Below are 26542 nucleotides of genomic sequence, written 5' to 3'. Positions count from 1 at the left end.
TGTCTACCTGCACTGCACTTCCTCTGTAGCTGTGACACTTTACTCTGTACTGTTATTGTTTTTACCTGTACTACTTCAATGCTCTCTGTACTAACCCAATGTAACTGCACTGTGTAATGAATTGACCTGTATGATCGGTTTGTAAGACAAGTCTTTCACTGTGCCTCGCTACAAGTGACAATAATAAACCAATACCTTACCTCAGGATCTGACATCAAAGTAGCATAAATGTGGCTTGAAGGGTATATGATGTAAATGGCACTTTATAAACAGTAGTGAGAGAAATCTCATTATTTGTATGGATTGGAACAGATCAAGTGTGGGTTTTGACATAAATAGACACCCTGAGGAGAAAAAGATTTTTATATGTATTTGAGGTTAATGCCAGTTACCTCAGTAGTCTGAATTCTTTGTCAGCTTATTACTTTGGGCTTTTCACTTGCTGCCTGTTGCAGTGTTTTAAGAGATCTGACAAGTACTTTTATTTCATCTCTAGCAGGTTGAAAGGAAGGGAAAGGCTTGGTTTTAATCAAAGGCAGTCATTTCTAAATTGAGAGCAGCCCCTGAGCCTTGATATATTAGTGCATGTTTCAAATTTCCTGTGGAACAATTGTTCTCTTATCATTTTTAAATTGGATGTGATAATTGGCACATGCACTGCATCTGGCTTTGTGTGTGAGGGTGCGTGATCCCGTGTGTGAGGCTGTGGGTGCGTGATCGGGTGCAGGTGCATGATCCAGTGTGTGTGGGTGCGTGATCCTGTGTGTGAGGGTGCAGGAGATCCAGTGTGTGGGGGTGAGGGTGCGTGATCCAGTGTGTGAGGGTGTGGGTGTGTGAGGAGGAATTTCCTCTGTGAGGAGGTGGTGAATCTCTGCAATTCTCTACCACAGAGTACTGTGAATGAGTGATTGAACATATTTCATGCTGAGTTAGGTAGATTTTTGTTCTGTAGGAGAACTGAGGGTCACAGGGAGCAGGCAGGAAATTGGAACTTCCTAACCCAGATCAACAGCGATGCTATTGGATGGCGGAACAGGCTCATGGGGCTACACCACCTCCCTCTGCTCCTGTTTCATCGTTGGATCATTCGGGTTGAAAGCCAGTGCAGGGTCTCAACCCGAAACATCGAAGGTCCTTCTGCCTCCGCCGATGCAGCCTGACCCACTGAGTTCTGCCAGCAGCTTGTTTATTTGCTCCAGATCCCTGAATCTGCAGTTTCTTGTGTCTTCATAGTTAAGTGCCTTTGTTTTAAGATTACCCGGACCACTTTCTTTCTGTCATGGTTCACTCGATGCAGTTGTCTTCTATGTCTGCCTCTCTGCTTGCGCCGAAGGCAGTTTCTATTCAAATCCTTCTGCTGTTTGGCTGTTGGTAATTTTAATAATCTGTCTCAACTATTCCATTCTGACCAATTCAAAACTGCCCATTGTTCAGAACAAAAAAAAATCAAATCATCAGCTAATTTAAATGAGGTTATTGAAAAGAAACAACACAGGGAGTGCTTTTGGATAGTCTCTCCATCAAGATGTTGTGTTATACGAATTGCATTCTCACAGAGGAATAAACCCGGCAAATTTCGGGATCTGACTGAAGATTTTCCTGTGGAACTACTGCAGCCAAAGCGATTTCCCACTGCCCTAAACCTGGGTGGCCAGGTGTAGTATATCCCGAATGGAGAATGTCGGTCGTGCAGCGTTTCCCTTCGGTAGATCTGGGAGGCAAGAAGGTCGGGATCTCACTCGTGAAGATCCTGGGGACGGGTGTTAGAATGAGTCACTGTGGGGAGTAGCAGAGGGTGAAGACACTGCAGGGGCCACCTGCACTGATGGGATGGGTACAAGCCCTCTCTGGCTGCTGCCTGAGGTCATTATCCAAATGACACCCAAGGTCAACTCTGACCCCATGTCCTCTCCATCTCAAAGGTCAAAGTCAAGTCGAGTTTATTGTCATGTGCACAAGTACATGTATGTACAGGTGCAATGAAAAACTTGCTTGCAGCAGCATCACGGCACATAGCATGGTTCACAAGAAAAATGAAATAATGCACAATTTTTACAAGAAAGAACACAAATACAACCAAAATAAGTCCATTTTGGTGCAAAGTGATCAAAGAAGTCATAGTGTTGCTGTACTGAGGTACTGATTGGGGTTGTGCAGGTTGGTTCAAGAGCCGAATGGTTGAAGGGAAGTAGCTGTTCTTGAACCTGGTGGTGTGGGACTTCAGGCTTCTGTACCTCCTGCCTGATGGTCGCTGCGAGAAGATGGCATGGCCTGGATGGTGGGGATCTTTGACAGTAGATGTTGCCTCTTGAAGTAGCGCCTCCTGTAGATACTACCGATGGTGGGGAGGGATGTGCCCGTGATGTATTGGGCTGAGTCCGCTACTTTCTGCAGCTTCTTACATTCCTATGCATTTGCATATCAGATGACCTGTCCTGGGCCCAGCACATAGATGTGATCACAGGGAAGGTGCGCCAGTGACTTTACTTTCTTAGCAGGTTAAGGAGGTTCAGCTTGTCCCCAAACACTCTAACAAACTTCTACAGATATACTGTTGAAAGCATCTTGACTGGCTGCATCATGGTCTGGGACGGCAATTCCAATGCACAGGAATGTAAGAAGCTGCAGAGAGCAGTGGACTCAGCCCAGTACATCACAGGCACATCCCTCCCCACCATCGGTTGTATCCACAGGAGGCGCTGCCTCAAGAAGGCAACATCTACCGTCAAAGATCCCCACCATCCAGGCCATGCCATCTTCTCACAGTGACCATCGGGCAGGAGGTACAGAAGCCTGAAGTTCCACACCACCAGGTTCACTACTCCCTGCCACTTACGTTCCTGCACATTTGAATTGCCGTATTAGACCATGATGCAACCAGTCAGGATACTTTCAACAGTACGTCTGCAGAAGTTTGTAAGAGTGTTCGGTGACAAGCTGAACCTCCTTAACCAAGAAAGTAAAGACGCTGGCACGCCTTCCTTGTGATCACGTCTATGTGCTGGGCCCAGGACAGGTCATCCAATATGTTAACGCCCAGGAGTTTAAAGGTGCTGACCCTCTCCACCACCGATTCTTTTTCCCCCCCAAAGTAGACTGGCACATGCTCGCCCTCCTTCCCCTTCCTGAAGTCAACAGTCAGCTTTTTAGTTTCACTGGCAACGAGCGAGAGGTTGTTGTTGCAGCACCACTCAACCAGGTGTCCTATTGCCTGTGACATCTCCTGCCTCTCACCCTGTCTCAGCTCACTTGCTGCTGAAACCAGCACTCATGCAGTGGGCTCTCTTAGCCTGACTACTCCAGTGATCTGCTAACCAGCCTCTCCTCTCCGTCCTTTCATTTATCCCAAGCCCTTCTGTCCAAATCCCATCCTGCACGAAGTTCTATAAAGTGATCACCCCTCTTCTTGTGGACATATTAACTCCTCCTCTTACAATGCCTCAAATTTAAAATTCCCATCGATTAAATATCCTCCTGTCACCCTTTGCCTTTCTGGATTTGCGTGTATTTACCCTTCCACCATTTTATATTGGGCTTCAACTATCAAGGCCTTGAGCTAGGTCCAGAATCTCCTCAAACCCCGTCGTCCCTCCAGCTCCCTCTCATTCTTCATACGAAGCTAAACCAACCAACCAAGCTTTTGATCAATCCAGCTCAATCTCTTCCGATTCAATGTCTTAATTTTTGAGCACAGCTCTGTGAGGCTTCCTGGCAGCTTTACTCTGTATTGTTATTGTTTTTACCTGTACTACCTCAATGTAACTGCACTGTGTAATGGATTGACCTGTACGATCGGTATGCAAGACAAGTTTTTCACTGTACCTCGGTACAAGTGACAATAATAAACCAATACCAATATTTGGTTCCATTAGGAATGTGTTAAAAATCTGTGTTTTGCTAAATACATTGTTATTTTAATTTATTGCTCTTGACATAGAGAATCATTTCTGCAATTCATCAGATTTCATAATTTTAACTTTACATCCTACAGGGTTAAATTATATTAAATCAGAAGTGAGTTGGCCAGCAATCAGATCCATTAAATGTTTGTTTTCTTTAACTCACAAGTCACCCAGAAAAACAATGGAGACACAAGAAACTGCAGAACCTTGGGCAACGCACGAGGCGCGGGAGGAGCTCAGCAGGTTGAGCGGCGAGAGAGCAGAGAGTGCCAGAAATTAATGAGGAGCTTTTTTTTCCATTTGGGATAGCAGCGAGTGACTGCGCAGGCGTGTGACATCACTCGGAAGCGCGTGGGCGACTTAAACAGAAGACTGCCATATCCAGCGGGCAGCGTCGGAGCGGGCAGCTTAGTGAGAGGGAGCAGAGTGGTTTGGGCTTTGGCTCAACGGGCTTTGGCAAGACCGGGTAAGAGGCGAGATTTATAGAGAGGGGGTAAGTTATTAGTTTATTTATCTCAGTAGTATAGTATTGGACAGTGCTATAGCAGTATGCATCTGGGATTAGTCTTATAGTCTTATGTTTGGAGTGTCAGATGTGGGGATCCTGGGAGACTACCAGCCTCCCCGATGACTACATCTGCACAAAGTGCACCTAGATGTGGCTCCTCAAGGAATGTGTTGAGAGTCTGGAGCAGCTGCTCGACCTTCGGCTGATTAGGGAAAGCGAGCAGGAAATAGACAGAAGTTATAAAGAATTTGTAGAGAGTACCTCTGTGGCCGTCCCCCTCAAATCGGTATCTCATTTTAGATTCCGTTGGAGAGGATGACCCGACAGAGGAAGACCACGGCAACCGGGACCTTGGCACCGTACCTGATGCTGTGGTCCAGCGGGGAAAGAGTAATGCAGTGGTTATTGGGGATTCTATAGTGAGGGGAAAGGATAACCGATTCCGTGAACCTGACAATGAATCCCAGATGGTGTGTTGCCTCCCTGGTGCCGAGGTATGGGATGTCACGGACTGGTCCAGAATATTCTGAGGGGAGAGGGTGATCAACCAGAAGTCTTGGTACATGTAGGTACCAATGACATAGGTAGAAAAAGAGAAGAGGTCCTGAAGGAGGATTACGAGGAGTTAGGAAGAAAGTTGAGAAGTAGGACCTCTGTGGTAATTTCAGGATTACTACCTGTGCCATGTGCCAACGGTAGTAAGAATAGAAAGATCTGGCAGATGAATGCATGGCTGAGTGATTGGTGCAGGGGGCAGGGCTTCAGATTTCTGGATCATTGGGACCTTTTTGGGGGGAGGCATGACCTATTCACTAAGGATGGGTTGCACCTAAACTCCAATATCCTGGCGGGAATGTTTAATTTAGTTGTTGGGGAGGGTTTAAACTAATCTGGCAGGGGGGTGGAAACTAGGATGTTAGGGTAAGGGAGGAAGTTTATAGAAACGAGTCCAAGACAGTGTGCAGTGAGGATGGCAAGAAGGACAGGCAGGTGAGAAGTCAGGATAATTTGCTGAACAATAGAAGTACAACAAATCAGGATGTCAGGATACAAGATGTAAGGATAGAGGATGAGGTATATAGAAACAAGTCCATGATAGTGTGTAGTGAGGATGGTAAGAAGGACAGGCAGGTGAAAAGTCAGGATAATTTGAACAATAGAAGTACAACAAAATCAATAGCAGATACTGGACTAAATGTACTACATTTAAATGCACATAGCATTAGGAATAAAGTGGATGACCTAGTGGCACAGCTACAGGTTAATAAATACAACATTGTGGCAATCACCGAGTCATAGCTTTATGACGGATGTGATTGGGAACTGAATGTCCAAGGGTACAAAGTGTATAGGAAGGATAGGCGGGTAGGCGGAGGGGGTGGTGTGGCCATGATGGTTAGTAATGATATAAAATCAATAGAAAGGAAGGACATTGGGTCAGAAGAAGTGGAATCCTTATGGGTGGAGCTAAGAAATAGCAAGGGTAAAAGGACAATAGTAACAGTCATATATAGGCCCCCTAATAGCAGTCAGGAAGTGGACTATGAGTTGCAGTTAGAAATAGAAAGTGTGTCAGAGGGACAACGTTAAGATAATTATGGGGGATTTTAACATGAAGGTCGACTGGGAAATCCAGCAAGGCAGTAGAACTCAGGAGAGTGAGTTTGTGGCATGTCTACGGGATGGCTTTTTGGAGCAACTTGATGAGCCCACCAGGGTATCGGCTGTTTTGGATTGGGTGCTATGTAACAAACCGGAGGTAATTAGGGAACTAAAGGTAAAGGAACCATTAGGAACTAGTGATCACAATATGATTGTGTTCAGTTTCAAATTTGAGAAGGAGAAGCTGATAGCGGGTGTATCGATATTTCAGTGGAACAAAGGAAATTACAGCGGTATGAGAGAGGAACTGGCCCAAATTGATTGGGAGAGTAAGCTGGCTGGAGGGACGGCAGAGCAGAAATGGATGGAATTTCTACAAGAAATAAGGAAAATACAGGATAGATATATTCCAGGAAAAAAGGTTTTGAATGGAAAAAAAGGCACTAATGTGGATAACGAGAGAGGTGAAGGCTAAAATAAGAGCAAAAGGGAAGGCGTACAAGGAAGCAAAAATTAGTGGGAAAACAGAAGACTGGGAAACTTTTAAAAACCTACAAAAAGAAACTAAGAAGGTCATTGGGAAAGAAAAGATGAATTATGAAAGGAAGTTGGCAGATAACATTCAAAAGGATACTAAGAGTTTTTAAAATATATAAGGAGTAAAAGACAGACTTGGGTTGATATAGGACCAATTGATAGTGCAGGAGAGATTATAATGGATGATAAAGAGATGGCAGAGGAACTAAATGAGTATTTTGCATTGGTCTTCACTGTGGAGGGCATCAGCAATATACCGGATAGTCAGTGGTCTCAGGAAATGGAACTGAGTTCAGTTAAGATTACTAGAGAGAAGGTGCTAGGAAAGCTAAATGGACTAAAGACTGATAAGTCTCCTGGACTGGATGAGGTGCATCCCTGGGTTCCGAAAGAGGTGGCTTTAGAGATAGCTGAGGCATTGGTGATAATTTTCCAGGAATTGGTAGACTCTGGCATGGTTCTGGAGGACTGGAGGGTCGCAAATGTAGTCCCCCTGTATAAGAAAGGTGGGAGGCAGCATAAGGGAAATTACAGATCTATTAGTCTGATGTCGGTGGCGGGAAAGTTATTAGAATCGATCCTCAAGGATGATGTTATGGAATACCTAGAGGTGCAAGGCAAGATAGGTCCAAGCCAAAATGGTTTTGTGAAGGGAAGATCCTGCCTGACCAACCTATTGGAGTTTTTTGAAGAAATCTCAGGTAGGGTGGATAAGGGAGAGGCGGTAGATGTTGTGTATTTAGACTTTCAAAAGGCCTTCAACAAGGTGCCTCACAAGAGACTGATTGATAAGATGAGAGCTCATGGAATTACAGGTAGGATGTTGGAATGGGTGGAGCATTGGCTGGTTGGCAGAAAGCAAAGGGTGGGAATAAAAGGATCCTGTTCTGGTTGGTTACCGGTTACTAGTGGTGTTCCGCAGGGGTCGGTGTTGGGGCCGCTTCTTTTTACCCTGTACATAAACGATTTGGATGATGGAGTAAATGGTTTTGTGGCTAAGTTTGCAGATGACACCAAGATAGGTGGAGGAGTAGGGAGTATTGAGGAGACAGGAAGGTTGCGCAGAGACCTAGACAGTTTAGGAGAATGGGCAAGGAAATGGCAGATGAGATTCAATGTTGAGAAATGTGCAGTTGTACACTTTGGAAACAGAAATAAATGGGCAGATTATTATCTAGAAGGGAAGAAAATTCAAAGTACAGAAGTACAAAGGGACTTGTGGGTACTCGTGCAGGATACCCTAAAGGTTAACCACCAGGTCGGATCGGTGGTAAGGAGAGCGAATGCTATGTTGGCATTCATTTCGAGAGGTATAATGTATAAAAGTAAGGAAGTGTTGATGAGGCTCTATGGGGCACTAGTGAGGCCTCATTTGGAATACTGTGTACAATTTTGGGCCCCATATCTTAGGAAGGATGTGCTGATGTTGGAGAGGGTTCAGAGGAGATTTACGAGGATGATTCCTAGAATGAAAGGGCTTACATATGATGAGCGTTTGTCGGCTCTTGGACTGTACTCAGTGGAGTACAGAAGAATGAGAGGGGCCCTCATAGAAACATTTAAAATGTTGAAAGGACTGGACAGAGTAGATGTGGCCAAGCTGTTTCCCTTGTTGGATGCGTCCAGGACCAGAGGGCACAGTCTTAGAATTAGAGGGTGCAGGTTTAAAACAGATGAGGAGAAATTTCTTTTGCCAGGGTAGTGAATTTATGGAATTCCTTGCCATGTACAGCAGTGGAGGCCAGAACACTGGAGACGTTTAAGAAGGAGATAGATATCTAATTAGTCAAGGCATCAAGGGATATGGGGATAAGGCCAGAAATTGGGGTTAGAATAGTTTTTTTTTTGCTCATGGAGCAGACTCCACCAACCCCCCCCCCCCCCCCATTTCTCATTTCTTTTTTCTTTTCCCCCGCTTCTTTGGAGCAGACTCGATGGGCCAAATGGCCTACTTCTGCTCCCTTGTCTTGTGATCTGTAGGAGGAAAGGAATTGTTAACGTTTTGGGTTGAAACCTTGCATCAGGACCGGTCCTGCCACAGATGTTGCATGACCCTCTGACTTCCTCCAGCACATTGTTCGTCCGTAAAAGCAATGTGTTCGATTGAGCTGGCAAGAATTTCCAATTGAAGTCATGTCATCAAGAAATTGTCTCAGGCTTGATTTTCCTTATATTTTCCTGGTGTCGATCAGACACACACCTAATGAAATCACTGGTCACTATTTCTCACCTGCATGGATGCTGGAGTCTCTCAGTCCAATCTGCAACCTTTGAACGGTTATAGTCCATCCAGGAGAAAATTAAAGGACTTGCTTGCATGAATATTGATTTAAAGATTGACTGCACTGACACTGGGAGATTTTATGAGGCCACTGGGGAACTGTAGACAAGGCCTTGAGACGACGTCCTGGTGAATCTCTTCCGCACTATCACTGCCACATCCTTCCTGTAGTGTGGCGGCCCAGAACCGTAAACAAACATCGTACTCAAACACCTCCCAAAATCCACAGACTGTGCTTACTCCAACAGAGAACCTTTTTCCTCACCACTTAGCTGCTGAGATACTTGTTCCGTGTCTCAGTAGCTTCACTGTTGACTGCAATCATTGAATTATAGAACCATAGAATCATATAGCATAGAAATGGGCCCTTTGACACACCTTGTCCATGCCGACTGTAATGTCTATCTAAGCTAATCCTATTTGCCTGCAACAGGCCCATATCCCTCTGCACCCATCCTATCTAAATAATCTAAATGATATTTAAACATTGTAACTGTATCTGCCTCCACCACCTCCTCTGGCAGCCTGTTCCAGATATTCCCCACCTTCTGTGTGAAAAATTTGCCCCTCAGATATTCCTTAAATTTCTCCCCTCTCACCTTCAACCTGTCCCCTCTAGTTCTGGACTCCCTGACAGGGAAAAGGTTCTGAATATCTTTCCTATCTGTGCCTCTCATAATTTTATAAACCTCTAAAATGTCACCCGTCAGCTTCCCATGTTCCAGTGAGAATAATGCCAGTCTGTCCAACCTCTTCATATAACGACAGCCCTCCATTCCAGGCAACATCCTGGTGAATCTCTTCTGCACGCTCTATATCGTTGCCACATCCTTCCTGTAGTGTGGTGGCCCAGAACCATACACAATGCTCCAAGTGTTGTCTAACCAATGTTTTGTACAACTGTAACGTGATGTCCCAACTCTTATACCCAATGCTTCGGCAAGCACACCAAATGCCTTCTTCGCTATCCTATCCACCTGTGTTGCCACTTTCAGGGAGCTAGGGACTTCTGCCCCAAGCTCTCTATGTGGATCAATGTTTCTGCCATTTACTCTATGTAACCTGCCATAATTTGAACCTCCCAAAGTGCATTACCTCACACTTTCTGGATTGAATTCCATCTTATGTCCCACTGCATCTTTAAACAACCTTCTTCACTATCTACGACTTCACCAATTCTTGCTGCCTGCAGACTCACTAATCATACGCCCTACATTCTCAGCCAAGTCATTTATACATACTGCAAACAACAAAGGTCCCAGCACCGATCTCTGTAGTGCACCACGGTCAGTAAAGGACCCATCCACCACTACCCTCTGCCTCCTATCTCCCTGACAATTTTGGAGCCAGTTTGCCAACCTGCCTCGCGTCCCATGTCCCTTAACCTTCTGAAGCAACCTGCTGTGCGGGACCTTGTCAAAAGCCTTATTAAAGTCCATGTTAGCAGCACCTACCACCCTGCCTTCATCAATCCAGTATTACCGCTCCACTGCGAAGTCTCTTCAAGGATGCCCACTTTGAAGAAGTTTTCTTCTCTTCCACGGGAGTTTCGTGAGTCCCTCTCTCATTGCTCCCCCTCTGTGATCTCCTCTGCTCTCCGGCTCCTCGACCGTTTGCTCCACTCAGGCACCCCGCCTCCCCTCTTCTGTCCACCTATCACTGCTCTGCTGTTCCCTCCCATATATCGGGCTTCCCCTTTTCCTATCTTCAGTCCTGAAGAAGGGTCCTGACCCGAAACGTTGACCGCCTGCTTTTCTCCATGGGTGCTGCCCGGCCTGCTGAGTTCCTCCGGCGTCATCGAGTTTTTCATCCAGATTCCAGACTCTGTAGTCCTTTGTTTCTCTTCATCAGTCTTGGTTGGCTCCTCGAAAGAACTCAGTCAGATTTGTGAGGCATGATCTCCACTGCAAAGCCATTCTGACTTTTCTGAATTCATCCCTGCTTTTCCAAGCGAACGTTAATCATGTCCCTCAGAACCTTTTCCAACAACCTCCCTGACACTGATGTAAAGCTCATCATATCCACTCTGTCCTTTTTTGAACAAGGGAACAACATTAACTATCCTCCTGGTACCTCACCCATCACTAACAAAGGTGGAAACGAAAGCCCCAGCAATCTATTGGTATTGGTTTATTATTGTCACTGGTACCGAGCTACAGTGAAAAACTTGTCTTGCATACCATTCATACAGATCAATTCATTTACACAGTGCATTGAGGTAGTACAGGGTAAAAACAACAACAGAAGACAGTAAAATGTCACAGCTACAGGGAAATGCATTGCAGGTAGACAATAAGGTGCAAGGTCATATACTTAGTGACATGGAATTTAAATTTAAATGAGTAGAACGATTATAGTAAAAGTAATGAGTAGATCTGCAGAGAGCAGCTTGCAACAAGTTGCCACGCTCCAGCACCATTTGCTTAGAGGTCCACCCCTGCTTCCCTTAGCATCCTGGCATAGATCCCATCTGGCCCTGGGGATTTATCCACTCCAATGGCCTCCAATATTTCTGGCACTTCCTCCTTCCTGTTACAACGTGCTTCAGAATATCAACATACCCCTCCCTTAACGTTCCATCTTCCTCCTCCCTAGGGATAAATACTTCTCATCCCTATTGATGAGAAGTATTTGCGTAGGCTCATATATCCAAACAATCCACACGTAGAATTACCTCTCTGCACCCTGAGGGAACCTATTCCTTCCTAGGCCACCCTCTTGCTTCTAATATAAAAGGTTTTAGGGGGATTCTCCTTAATCCTACCTGTCAATGGTCCCATTTTGCCTTCCTAATTTATTTATTTTCTCCTATACTTGACGATAGGTGTGTATAAGATTATGAGGGGCATAGATAGAGTGGACAGCTAGCACCTTTTCCCCAGGGAGGAAGTGGCCACTACCAGAGCATGTCTGTTTAAGGTCAGAGGAGGAAAGTTCAGAGGAGATGTCAGAGGTAGGTTTTTTATACAGAGAGTGGTGGGTGCCTGGAACACACTGCCGGGGGTGGTGCTAAAGGCCGATACAATAGGGACATTTTAAAAGACTCTTAGATAGGTACATGGAAGTCAGAAAAATGGAGGGTTATGGGCTGTGTAGGAGGGAAGGGTAAGATTGATTGGGGAGCAGGTGTTTATATAGGTCTACACAACATCGTGGACCAAAGGGCCAGTACTGTGCTGCACTGTTCTATGTTCTATATCCCCTATAAACCTCAAGTGACTTGTTAGGTAACCATTTTCTATACCTAATGTACGCTCCCTTCTTCTCCCTGATCAGTTCTTCACTGGAGACGTAATTATGGGCATGGCCAGCTCTTCAGGATCTGGGGCAGGAGGCAAAGACTTCTCCATTAGAAAAAGATATCTTCTACCAGGGAGTTCACAGACACCACAACAAATCTGGACCTTTCTGACAGAAAATCAATTCACAAGCTCAGATTTTCCAAGGGATATGTGACATTCCAGAGAAGGCCTTCAGCTTGGACTGTGTCTCCATGGAAATCAAGTTCACCTCGATCCTCAGCCCTCTCCATGTAGTCTTTCCAACAAGCTATGCAGATTCCTACCTTGTATTGATTCACCTACTTTAGTTTCATTGAGGAGCAGTCTACACCTCAGGCTCTGGGAGTTGCCACCAGTGCTGGCTTCCCAAGAGTGCAGGCAGCCATTGACTGAATTCATACGTCCCTAAGGACTTCTTTCATCCTAAATATCTGGACCTCTTCTGCAGCAGGAGACAATCTTAGGATTTGCAAACATCTGGAAAGGCTGACCGAGGATAGTCAACATGGCCTGTGCATTTGATTGTCATCGAGTCATACGGCATGGAAACAGCTCACCATGTCCACACTGAGCAGTGGACACCTATCTGTATTAATCTCATCTTCCAGAACTTGGCCCATGGCCTTCTGTGCCTAGACGATTCAAGTACCAGCTCCTACCAGCTTCTTCCCATGGTCCACCCGGCTAGTTTCCTGGTCCCTCGGTGCAAAGGATCTCCTTCCTGCCATTGACCTCACTTATACTTTCAATCAACGCACGGGCTTCCGTGGGCACCCTGGGTGAATCCCGCGATCCGTGGGCCCCTCAGGGGATCGCGTGTTGTGGGCGGTGAAAATGCGATCCTTACCTGAAGTGTTGCGTGTGCATTTAGCGGTTGATCGTTAGCGTTATTGCTGTAGTTCAGTACCTTGAATTGTTTTTCTTCTACTTTCTGTATTAGTTGTAGTATTTTTGGCACTGGATGTCCTTTTGTAGTGCTTTTAGCAAATAAAGTTTGCATTATATATAAAAATAAACATACGGGCTCTCTACCTCTCCCTGTCCCATCTCCCCTCCATGCATTTTGTGTGTTCCTGCCATGGGGAGTGTGCCTTTAAGAGCCAACACTCTCCTTAGATTGGTGCATACCAGGTGTCTGAAGCTATGTTCAGTTGCAATGTTCGGTTTCAGTGCATGATTCTGGATCTAAGTCATCAGTGCACTGTTTCAAACACAGTTATAATCAATTTTAATGGTTTTGGTCTGATTGGGTGTCAAAGCGATATACAGTACATGTTCACTGCACTAAGTAAAGGCGAAATCCGATTTTGAGGCAATACTGCTTCACTCATTTAAAATGCCATCCCACCGCCATTTACCATAAATAATTATAGCTGAGTATTGAGTGAACAGAGCAGGATAAGAACCTGTGGGTTTATTGTAACATAAAGAACAGGCAGGAGTAAGGTGTGCTGAATTTTAATTGGCTTGGGGAAGAAGCTGGACTTCAGATGGTGAAAGAAACTTGGAAACATTCCCAATCTGATTTCAACTCTGAAAGTCTGACGAAACATACAAGAGAAAAATTGGTTTAATTTTCTCTGTGAATTATGTTGGTGTAAAATTACATTGTGTGATATTTTGTGATAGAGGTGTTCACAAATTAATATTTCATAAATGCATGAATTATTATCAGAATAAGCCATGCGATTCTTCGTATGTAACCTTTCAATACCTTTGGACCTGCTGAAGCACCATACAATGAAATACTTCTGAAGTGTAGTCAAACTCAGAAACATGGCAACGCATTTCAACACAGAAAGCTCACGTCGACAGCAGCAGGATTTATGATCAGAGGATCTGTTTTCAGTGGTTTGATGGGCGGGTATTTGATGAGAGATCGGGGATAGGACAGCGCAAGAACAGGACCTTCAGCGCACAATGTCTGTGCCGACCATTGAACACTACAGCACAGAAAACAGGCCATTTGGCCCTTCTAGTCTGTGCCGAAACTTTATTCCGCTAGTCCCATTGACCTGCACCCAGTCCATAACCCTCCAGACCTCTCCCGTCTATGTATCTATCCAATTTATTCTTAAAACTTAAGAGTGAGCCCGCATTTACCACATCAGACGGCAGCTCGTTCCACACTCCCACCACTCTCTGAGTGCAGAAGTTCCCCCTAAACCTTTCCCCTTTCACCCTAAAGCCATGTCCTCTCGTACTTATCTCTCCTAATCTAGGTGGAAAGACCCTACTCGCATTTACTCTGTCTATACCCCTCACAATTTTGTCAAATCTCCCCTCATTCTTCCACGCTCCAAGGAATAAAGTCCTAACCTGTTCAATCTTTCCCTGTAACTCAACTCCTGAAGACCCGGCAACATTCTAGTAAATCTCCTCTGCACTCTTTCAATATTACTGATATCCTTCCTATAGTTAGGTGACCAGAACTGCACACCATGACGCCCATCCAAACTAATCCCATCTGCCTGGGTATGGTCTCCGTCCCTCCATTCCCTGCCTGTTCATGTGCCAAAGTGCCTCTTAAATGTCACTATCTCATCTGCTTCCATCTACTGCTTTCTGTGTAAAAACTTGCCTCGTCAGCAAGCTTCCCCCCCCCCCCCTCACCTATGCTCTGTAGTATTTGAGGGATCTTTTGAATGTGATGCCTTGGGATCTTTTCTATCTGTCTGAGAATTGTACACAGGGTCTTTGCTTATTTTCTGGTCCAGCTGATAAGTCCTTCTGTTCAAGAATCTTGGAGTCAGACTCAGTGGCTCAGCTGGTAGAGCTGCTGCCCCTCAGCTCCGACATCATGTGTTCAATCCCGACATCGGGTCCTGTCCGTGCGGAGTTTGCATCTTCTCCCAGTGACTGCGTGGCTTCCCCTGGGTGTTTCTGTTTTCTCCCACATCCCAAAGGTGTGAAGGCTGGAAGGTTAATTGGCTACTACAAATTTACGTGAGTGTGCAGGTGAGTGGCAGAATCCGGGGAGAGTAGGTGGGAATGTGCAGAGAACAAAATGGGATTCGTGTAGAATTAGTGTAAACAGGTACTTGATAGTCAGCACAAGTTTGGTGGGCTGAAAGGCCTACTTTCGTGTTGTCTGACTGGAATGCAACCAGGTGAGTCATTTAAAGGGACATCACCAGATGGCAATAAATCCTACCACAAATGTTGCGGTATTTTCTGGAATTTTGGAAGCAACTGAAATCCACATTCAACTTGCATGGAAGTAAAATTTTAACAATAAGCAGCACCTTGAGCAGGTCTGAAGTAGAAGGCTTCAAGGCTTTATGCACTACAGCAGCAGAAACCACTGTAAAATGTTGTTCCAGTGTAGTGTTACAGTTACAATTATCAAGTCTGAACTAGAAGGCTCTGTAGCATGAAATGTTAAGGGATTATTCTGGTTCCTTGATGACTGTAAGGATAAAGGGAGCATCTGGTATCCCAACAAAGACCAGAGAGCCTTCATGTCTCGGATTTTGACAGCACTAAGCTATCTGAGCTCAGCACGGATTATAGTCAGGCTCCCACGGTGGATTTAGCAATCTGAGGACAGTGAATGTAATTAACCTTTCTGCTCCTGCTCGTGGGCCAATGATTCCGGCTGGCAAGGGACGACATGGATCGAGAGGGGTAGTGTAATCTGTGGTGCTGCCAATGGTGAGCAAACCTACTAACACTGCTCAGAGAGAAAACTAAAATTCCTGAAAATGCTGCAAAGTTTACAATAGGATTTATTGCCATCTGGTGATGTCCATTTAAGTGACTCACTTGGTTGTGTTCCAGTCAAACAACATGAAAGCAGGCTCTTCAGTCCACCAAACCTGTGCTGACCATTAAGCGCCCGTTTACACTAATTCTACACTAATCGCATTTTGTTCTCTGCACATTCCCATCCACTCTCCCCAGATTCTGCCACTCACTTGCACACTCGTGTAAATTTGCAGTATCCAATTAACCTTCCAGCTTGGACATGGCACTTACACAGGGAGAACCTGCAAACTGAACTACTGTCTGCAGTCAGGGGGGCGATTAGATGCCTGACAGGATGGAGCGAATGGTGCCAGAGTTAACGGGCAAAGGTTGTCAAATCCAGTTGGACAATTTCCGATCCAATGCCATTTTCCATCTGAGAGCGATGTCAGTCCTTCAAAGATGCTGCTTTGCTGAAATAGTAAAGAAACTAGATGTGTATGGTTGGGAGTGTCTGACTGTGCATGGTGGACAGTTCCATTAATATTATGGATTACATTATGGAAATGTTGTACTACATTGGAGGAACCTTGTACAGTTGTTTCTGCTGCTGTAGTACATAAAGCTTTGTTGTCAGCAACAGCTTTCAATCTTCATCCACCAGGACACATACAGAAAATGCGTGTTGACCCTGCTCAGTGATCCATCATTTTACTGAACGATTAGTGTATGCCGTGGTGGAACTGTGCTCTCTCTCTCTCTCTCTTTCTCTCTCGCTCTCTCTCTCCCTTTCTGTTGAAACCTTCTGGGAACTGGGCGCTCATGTTTTTTGCTTCATGTTTCCCTCTCAGGTGAGCTCTAAGTAATTTATCACTGCATTGCAATGGGACGTCTTCTCTTGATCTTCACTGAACTTTTCATAATTCATGCTTAGCCACCTGTGGTTCACGAGGCTGCTGGGAAGAGGAGGAAGAGCCCCACTGGGCAGTGCAGGAAGGAGGAGGCGGAGGTGGGAGGGGCAGTGGATCAGTGGCACGATTGCGTGTTATGAGGTCTACAGGGAAAGGAGAGTGAGAAACAGGACAAAATGCCAAATGAAAGCTCACATTTATACAGCAGCTTTCACTAAACGAAGATTACAAACTACTTCACAGCCACAAGACGGCCGAGTATTCAGGGCGTCTATGTGGTTGGACCAGGTCAAATTACTGGTGATGTTTACACCTAGGAACTTGAAGCTCTCAACCATCTCCACCTCAGCACCATTGATACAGACAGGGGGATGTACTTTGCCCCCTTCCTGAAGTCAATGACTAGAACTTTTGTTTCGCTGACATTGAGGGAAAGGTTGTTGTCATGACACCACAACACTAGGCTCTCTATCTCCTTCTTGTACCCCGACTCATTGTTGTTTGAGATTCAGTCCACTTTGGTGGTGTCATCTGCAAATTGTAGATGGAGTTGGAGCAGAATCTGGCCACACAGTCGTTAGTGTATAGGGAGCAAAGCAGGGGGCTGAGGACGCAGCCTTGCAGGGCAACAGTGCCGAGGATAATTGTGGCAGAGGTGTTGCTGCCTATCCTCACTGATTGTGGTCTGTTGGTCAGGAAGTCAAGGATCCAGTTGCAGAGGGAGGTGCCGAGTCCTAGGTCTAGGAGTTTGGAGATGAATTTGTTAGGTATTATGGTATTGATGGCAGCGCTGTAGTCAATAAATGGAGTCTGATGTGGGTGCCTTTGTTATCCAGATGTTCCAGAGATGAACGTAGTGCCAGAGAGATCGCCGTGGACCTGCTTCAGCGGTAAACGAATTGCAGTGTGTCGAGGTTGTCTGGGAGGCTGGAGTTAATGTGTGCCATGACCAGCCCCTCGAAGCACTTCATGATGGTGGATGTCAGAGCCACCAGGCGTTAGTCATTAAGGCATGTTTCCTTGTTTTTCTTTGGCACCGGGATTATAGTAGTCTTCTTAGGGAGCCTCAGATTGGAGTAGGGAGAGGTTAATGGTGTCTGCGAATACTCCCGCCAGCTGATCCTCTGAGGACACAGACTCCATCCAGGCCGGTCGCTTTCCACGGGTTCACTCTCAGGAAGTCTGACCTGAATCTGGAACGTTGAATGTGGGGACAGGTCTGTCGGAGACTGTCGGGGCAGGTGGTGTCAGTTCATTGACTTTCTCTTCAACACTTGCATAGAATGCATTGAGCTCATTGGGAAGGCATGTGCTGTTGTCGGCGATGCTGCACGACTTTGTTTTGTCGCCCGTTGTAGCATGCAAGCCGTGCCGCAAATGACGGCTGGTCTGGGACTCTGGTTTGATCTGGTTATTGTCTCTTGGCATCCCTTTACGAAGGCCGTACCTCGATTTCCTGTATAGGTCAGGGTCACCCGATTTGAATGCCGCAGTCCTGGACTTCAGTCGGGAGTGGATCTCTCGGTTCATCCATGGTTTCCCGGTGGGGAACACTAGGATTGACTGCTTTGGTACATGGTCCTCTATACACTTTCTGATGAAGTCTGTGAGGGCAGCAGCCAGTCTGTTGAAGTCAAGGGCAAAATTCTCACCCTAAGGAACAGGCACTGGGACAGTACTACCCAATGGAAACATGCCTGGCTGTCCTGGGGCTGTAAGAAGGCTGCTCCCTCTTTAGAATGCATGGTGGTTTGATGCTCCCGTTGGCTTTGCCGTTTACCAGCAGCGGGCACCTCTGAGACCAGAGGCAGCGGTATTGGCATCAGTGCTCTAGCTCTGGAAGAGGAGCTAATCGTGAATTCACACCACTTGAGGACCATTGCATGTTCCCCGGCCTGAGCAGTGGCCTTGAGCCAGTATCCTGATAGAAGTTATGGAGAGCTTCAGGGAGGTTCTTTATTCCAGGAGAATTCCCCGGCACCAAGATGATGGCAGTCCAAGCAGCTGATGATAAAGATCGTGGGGTTTTGGGATGTGAGAATCCATTCGCTGGTCAGACAGAAACCTAATCATGCTGCCAATCTTTTACCTTAAGGTCGGTGAGACACCCAATCACCTTTACCAGTGCTGTCCACACATTCTCTCACCAACTGCACCAAGCACAACACTTTAGGCAAGATAAAACATCTCCACCAACACATAAGTTTTCAGCTATCACTTCTTGACCAACGCAGCATTAGAAAGTACATGATCAATCACTTCTGACATCACTGTCCTTGCGTGACCATCTCAGTCTTACAGATTTCTCCCTGCGGTCAGAATCTGACAGTCCCCTGACCTTAAGTATTCCTTATGTTCAGCTGAGGCTTTCGTTACCATGGTGATGGTACTAGGATATGGACAGCTATCTCCAATTCCACATTCCTCATGGGAATCTTCTGGCATCCCTTTTCTCATACTCTGTTGCATGGACCAGGTCTGACTTATTTGATTGGCTAGAAATATATTCTGGTCTTGCACTATGCTATTACAATATAATATGATATTATATAATAACCCTTCAGGCTATGTCCCTCTGTGTCCGACCACTTCAATGATTAAAGGTGAGGCTCTAGAGGCCTGCTCCCAGTGCAGATGAGAGTCAATTGCCTCACTCAGGGTGAGAAGAACCACAGTCAACCTACCTCACAACACCAGCACTGCTTCACGTTCACACTCACTAATGCTCCAACCTCACGCAAGTTCGCTCACAAAGCCCACACTCACTTGCAGCTACTAGACCAGAAAGACATTAGAAATATAAGAAATGGGGGCAGCAGTAGGCCACGGAAACAGGCCCTTCAGCTCAACAAGTCCATGCCGACCAAGATGCCCATCTAAGCCAGTCCCATTTGCCCACATTTGGCCCATATCCCTCTAAACCTTTCCTATCCATGTACCTGTTCACGTGTCTTTTAAACATTGTTAATGTACCTGCCTCAACCACTTCCTCTGGCAGCTCGGTCCATATACTGACCACCCTCTGGGTGAAGATGTTACCCCTCAGGTTCCTTTTAAATCTTTCCCCTCTCATCTTAAACCTATGTCCTCTATGTTTTGATTCCCCAACCTTGGGAAAAAGACTGTGTGCATTCACCCTATCCCTGCCCCTTGTGATTTTATATGCCTCTATTAGATCACCCTTCAGTCTCCTATGATCCAATGAATAAAGTCCTAGCCTGCCCAGCCTCTCCCTATAACTCAGGCCCTTGAGTCCTGGCAACATTCTGGTAAATCATCTTTACCAGCTTAATGACGTCCTTCCTATAACAAGAGTACCCAAAAATGTACACAGTACTCCAGGTGTGGTCTCACCAACATCCTGTACTACTGCAACGTAATGTCCGCACTCCTATACTCAGTGCCCTGACTGATAAAGGTCAGTGTGTCAAATGTCTGCTTCACCACTCTGTCTACTTCTGCCTCAAGTGCCATTTTACTGCACTATCCCCATATCCCTTGTATCCACTAATATCCAGAAATCTATCACTCTTAGTTTTGAATGAAATTAATGACTGAGCCCTGACACTCCCCTGGGGTAGCGTTCCAAAGATTCACTACCCTCTGAGGGAAGAAGTTTCTCCTCATTTCATAGAAGTGAAATGGCCTGCACCTTATTTTGAGATTCTGAACCAAGCCCTCAACTCTTCAGACCGATGAAACATCCTACCCATATCTACCCTGTTGAGCACTTGAAAATATGATATATTTCATTGACGTCATTCTTCTGAACTCTAAAGAACAGAGGCCAGGCCTATTCAATCATTTGACAAACCCACCAGCCAATGACCTTATCCGTTTTTATCTCAGCTTTTCGGCATCTGCAGTATCTTGATTCTGGGTTACGTCTTAACTACTTTACAACATGACCCCTGTCCACGTCACCAATATGTGCTGTGATCTCACTCATGTGCAAAACATAGATTTATAGACTCATACAGCATGGAAGCAGGTCCTTTGACCCAACTGATCCATGCTGACCAAGATAGCTCATTTGCCTGCGTTTGGCCCATATCCCTTCAAAACTCTTATCCATGTACCTGTTCAAGTACCTGTTAAATGTTGTTAATGTACCTGCCTCAACCACTTCCTCTGGCAGCTCATTCCATAAACTGACCACACTCTGGGTGAAAAAGTTGCCCCTCAGGTTCCTATTAAATCTCTCCCATCTTACCTTAAACCCATGCCATCTGGTTCTTGATTCCCCAACCCTGGGAAAAAGAACTGTATGCATTGGACCTATCTATGCCTCTCCTGATTTTATACACCTCTTTAAGATTACCCCTCATTCTCCTACGCTCCAATGAATAAAGTCCCAGCCTGCTCAACCTCTCTCTATAACTCAGTCCCTCAAGTCCTGGAACCATCTCCTCTACACTCTTTCCAGCTTAATGGTATCTTTCCTATAGTAGGGTGACCAAAACTGAACACGATATTCCAAATGCGGCCTCACCAACACCTTGTACAGCTGCAACGTAACATCCAAGTTTCTATACTCAAAGCCCTGACTGATGCTAGGCACCTTCTTCACCACCCTGTCTACCTGTGACACCACTTTCAGGAAGACATGTACTTGTACTCCCAGATCCCTCTGTTCTACAACATGCCCCAGGGACCTTCCGTTCACTGTGAAAGTCCTCCCTTCATCGGTCATCCCAAAATGCAATACCTCAGATTTACCCAGATTAAACTCCATTTGCCACTCCTTGACCCACTTACTCAGCTGACCACGATCCTTCTGTAGATCCTGATGAACATCTTCACTGCCTACGACACTACCTATTTTAGTGTTATCTGCAGTGTCAGCAAGGATTTTCCATTAAGCAAGATGCATGCTATTCAGCCTTATATTACTCACCTGCTCTGCACTTTGAAAGCAGGTGTTAAGTGATAGAGTTTCTTGCCCTATATTCCTTACATAACAACACCTCAAAAACACACAGCTGGTTTTAAAATTGTTTGGCATATCCTCAGTTTGTAAATGGGAGTGCAAAAAGACAAGTTCTTTTTATGCAAAAAACTAACCATCTTCCAGTAATGTTTGGTCATATCCTAGTTAAATCTATCATTGTTCATATATTATTGTCTTGTTTTGCAATTGGGAGCTATTTTAGAAAGTCCCCAACTGATTTTCTCTATCCTTGAAGCTCACCAAGATGAAATGGAGCAAATTAATGATTGGGCCCTCCAGGTCTCCTTATTTCAACTTTCTATTCATATATGCAGCCTGCTCAGCCATCAATAAATTTGGTTTAAAAAAAATTATACCTGTACACAGAAAAGCTGAAGTACAGGAAACTTCTTTTACCAAGCAAAGTCAACCTGAGAAAGAGCTAACTGTGAACTCTTTGTTTGCCCTACTCTGTCTTAATAAAACAACAGTGAATTTAAAGACATGCCTAACAACTTTGTAATGAAACGTCAGAGTGTATCAGAAAAGCTGAGATGTTTCCCAGGCTCTTGACCCTGTGGGATTTTCTCTGGAGAATTACCTTTGCCTTTCACATCACTGACTCATCCCTCACCTCTTCAAAAGGAAGCTTCAGGGAAATCATCCACTTTCTTTCCCGCAATGTGAAAGTGGAAAGGGTTCGCTAATAAGCTGTTTCATCCAGATGAATTGATTGTAGATTATTTCCCATAAACATCACTCATTTTCAGGGAGTGATTTGTATGCAAACACCTCCAGCTTACTGATGGATCCCACAGTCACTGATTCATAGAGGACACATGGGCAAAACATTTCCTCTGCTAGGAAATGGAGAAGAAGCAAATATAATCTTAAAATTAGTATTACATAATGCAGGAAAAGGATCATCATGAGAGCTAGCATCAGCAGACACCAGGTGGCTAAAATGGCCTGCTAATGCACTGAAAAATTCGATGCAACTCTGCATAAGGTCATTTAAGAGAAAACATAGGTAGGTCTGTTCTACTTATAGTCACAATTGGTTTAGAATTGGTTCATTGTTATTATCATGTGTACCAAAATACAGTGAAAAATTTAGTTTTGCAAGCCATACATACGGATCATTTCACAACATCAGTACGTTGAGGTAGTACAAGGGAAAAGCAATAACAGAGTGCAGAATAAAGTGTTACAGTTCCAGAGAAAGTGCAGTGCAGGCAGACAATAAGGTGCAAGGGCCATGACGTGGCAGATTCTGTGGCAAGAATTCATCTTTATTGTCGATGAGTCTGGTGGTGCGTGTTTTCAAGCTTTTGTATCTTCTGCCTGATGGAAGTTCAACTTCCCCTGCAGTTCATGGTTCGGGTTGGTTTGAACTGGTTCCAGACTTTCTCTGCCTGGTACCAACCCTACAGAGTCCCCCTTTATCTCTCTGCTACATAATCATAGAACATAGAATATTACAAAACAGTACAGGCCCTTCAGCCCACGATGTTGTGCTGACATTTTATCCTACTTTAATATCTATCTAACCCTTCCCTCCCACATAGCCCTCCATTATTCTATCATTCATGTGGCTATCTAAGAGTCTCTTAAATGTCCCTAATGTATCATCCCCCTCTTCTCGACTGTACTTGTCAAATCTCTTCTGAAATCCCAAATGTAACATTGAAACTGCTCCACCTTTCATAAATCCACATTGACTCTGCCCAACTCTGTTATTATTTTGTGTTCCCACTTCTTTAATTATGGACTCCCAGTATTTTCCCTCTGCTCACTGCTGCACAGTTTCCTGTTTGATCTCTCTCTCTCTTAATTGATGGGGATACATTTGCTACTTTTCAATCTGTGGGAACCATTCTTAAGTCTATGGAATTTTGGAACATTAGGAACCCCACCACCATCCAGGCCATGCCTTCTTCTCGGTGCTGCCATCAGGCAGGAAGTACAGGAGCCTGAAGACCCACACCTCAAGGTTCAACAACAGTTTCTTCCCCACTGCCATCAGGTTCTTGAACCGACCTGAAAAACCCTGACACTATCTCGGACTATATTTCTTTTCTCTCTCTCTTAATCTTGCATTGACGTCATTATGTTTATTTTGTTGTGTAAGTATAATTTATGTTAATTTATGTCAACTTATGTTTGTCATATCTGTAATGCACTGTGCTGCTGCTGTAAAAAGCTAATTTTCATGGCATTTATACCCTGTGATTTTATGCCTATGACAATGAACTTGAATTTGATCTTGGACTTGAACATTAGAACATAAAGGAACGGAGCAGGAGGAAGCCACTCAGATCCTTAATATGAGCGTGGCTGATCTGCCTCAGGCCTCATCTCTTCTTCCATTGCCAAATCTTGCCTTCATTGGTCGGGGCATTGAGTATCAGAGCCAGGAAGTCACATTGCAGTTGTATAAAACTTCGGCTAGGCTGCACTTTGAGTGTTGTGTGCAATTCTGGTCTCCTCATTACAGGGAGGATGTGGAGGCTTTGGAGAGGTTGCAGAAGAGACTTACCAGGCTGCTGCCTGGATTAGAGGGTATGAGCTATGAGGTTAGACAAACTGGGGTTGTTTTCTCCAGAGAAATGTTGGATGCTTAGGGAAGACCTAATAGACGTTTATAAGATTATGAAAGGCAGAGATAGGATAAGGAGTCAGAATCTATTCTCCAGGGTAGAAATGTCTAATACTAGAGGACATGCATTTAAGGTGAGAGGGAAAAAGTTTAAAGGAGATGTGCGGGGCAAGTTTTTTACAACAGAGAGTGGTGGGTGCCTGGAATGGGCTGCCAGGGGAATTGGGGGAAGCAGATACAATAGTGGTGTTTAAGAGGCTGTTAGAATGACACATGAATATGCAGGGAATGGAGGGATGTTGATCACGTGCAGACAGCAGAGATTTAGTTTAATTTTGCATCGTGTTCGGTGCAGACGTTGTGGGCCAAAGGACCTCTTCCTGTGCTGTACTGTTCTATGTTCTATGTTTTGTGTCTTTCCTCATAGCCCTCAATTCACTGATCTTTCAAAAATCTACTTACCTCCTCTGTAAATACCATCAATGATCTGGCCTCTCATTCAAAGAACTAGAAGATGATAATCACTGACAATATCGGCTAGCATGCAAACCAGAATGGAAAGTTTACAAAAATTTAGTGGGAACAGGACACGGGGGTGGGGGGTGGGGGTTGTAGGAGGAGGGGAAGGAGATGAGTATCATGAACAAATTGAGCTTGGATAAGGTATGAGGCAAAGGAGAGAGAGAAGGATACAAGGGACCCTTAGAGGTTGTAAGTGCTGATGTGTAAGTGTAAGGTGATAACCCTGATACAATAATCTGATTCTAATTCTAGGCTGGTGTTGAGGCAGAAACCAAGACCTTGCTGCACAAATGTGATTCATTTAATGCCTGGCTCCTGATTGATACCCTCCTGGCCCACCCCAGTGGAGCTGCACTCTAATGAGGGAGTCAGTTTAAATTAGTTCTCCCCCTCTTCATTGACAGAGTGGGTTTGGAAAACAATGTTCAGATTGATAATTCAGAAATCCTGCCAGATTGTTTGTGGGAGCCTTCTCCATGTAAATTATAGCACTGAAAACCAGAGATAGGTTTATTAATGACCTGGTCTACAAAGCCATTTTTAAATTTTTACATTTTTGTATTCTTATGAATTTTTTTAAACCATGTTTTTCTCTATATTTTCCTGGTACCATTTTTATGTTATCATAAATATATCACTTCTTTTATTATCTGCTCCTGAAACCACAGACTATTCTCAGCGAAATTGCAAAAGCTGAAATAACGAAACCACTTGCAAAGACGGGTAGAAATGGAACAAATAAAAATGAGGAAGCAGGGAAAGGGAGCTTCAAGTAATCTACAGAAAGCTTTCTATTTCATAGGCGACCCCTCAGGATCAATGATGGGTTACTTCTGCTCTGCTTTTGTGGGCTTGAAGGTGGATGATGCCGCTAGTGTGGGACCCGCAGATGGGGCACGTGCCTCACAAGTTTGTGAGGCAGGGCACCGCTTACGCTGGGCCTCCTGTGTGTTCCAGATATACAGACACCAGTTCCGTAATGTCATCCCAACTGTTCCCGCTCCACTTGGAGTGGTCCAGCCAAGGGTTCACAGGACCCAGTGGAGATGTGGAACCTTTTCAAGGAGGCCTTGAAAACATTTTCTCCATCTTCCAGTGACAAAGCTCGGGGCCGAGTGTCTGTTCCAGGAACCTGAAAGCAGCGAGACATCTAATTACAAACTTCACTCCGCCATTTCCGTCAGCAAGCTCAATAACACTAATGAGGGAAACTGAAGTGGACATAATCAAAGACCCCACCCACCCGGGACATTCTGGCTTCTCTCCTCTTCCATTGAGTAGAAGGTACAGGAGCCTGAGAGCACGTACCACCAGACTTAAAGACAGCTTCTACCCCACTGTGATAAGACTGTTGAATGGTTCCCTTATACAATGAGATGGACTCTGACCTCACGATCTACCTGACCTTGCACCTATTTGCACTGCACTTTCTCTGTAGCTGTGACACCTTACTCTGTACTGTTATTGTTTTTACCTGTACTACATCAATGCACTCTATACTAACCCAATGTAACTGCACTGTGTAATGAATTGATCTGTACGATCAGTTTGGAAGACAAGCTTTTCACTGTACCTCGGTACAACTGACAATAATAAACCAATATCAATACCAATGTCCCCTGTACCACGTTAAGTGTGGCAAGGGTAAGAATGGCATGTAGTACCAGTGCTAAAATGACGACAGTGCTCAGTACCCCACCAGCCATATCCGAAGGTCTTGGCAAAGCAACATGGTGGTGATTGAGTAAAGGGGCAAGAGGTCACAAAGTCATCCCCGAGAAA

Source organism: Pristis pectinata, chromosome 15 (genome assembly GCF_009764475.1).
Source record: "Pristis pectinata isolate sPriPec2 chromosome 15, sPriPec2.1.pri, whole genome shotgun sequence".
Lineage (NCBI taxonomy): Eukaryota > Metazoa > Chordata > Chondrichthyes > Rhinopristiformes > Pristidae > Pristis > Pristis pectinata.
This window is presented reverse-complemented; position numbering follows the sequence as displayed.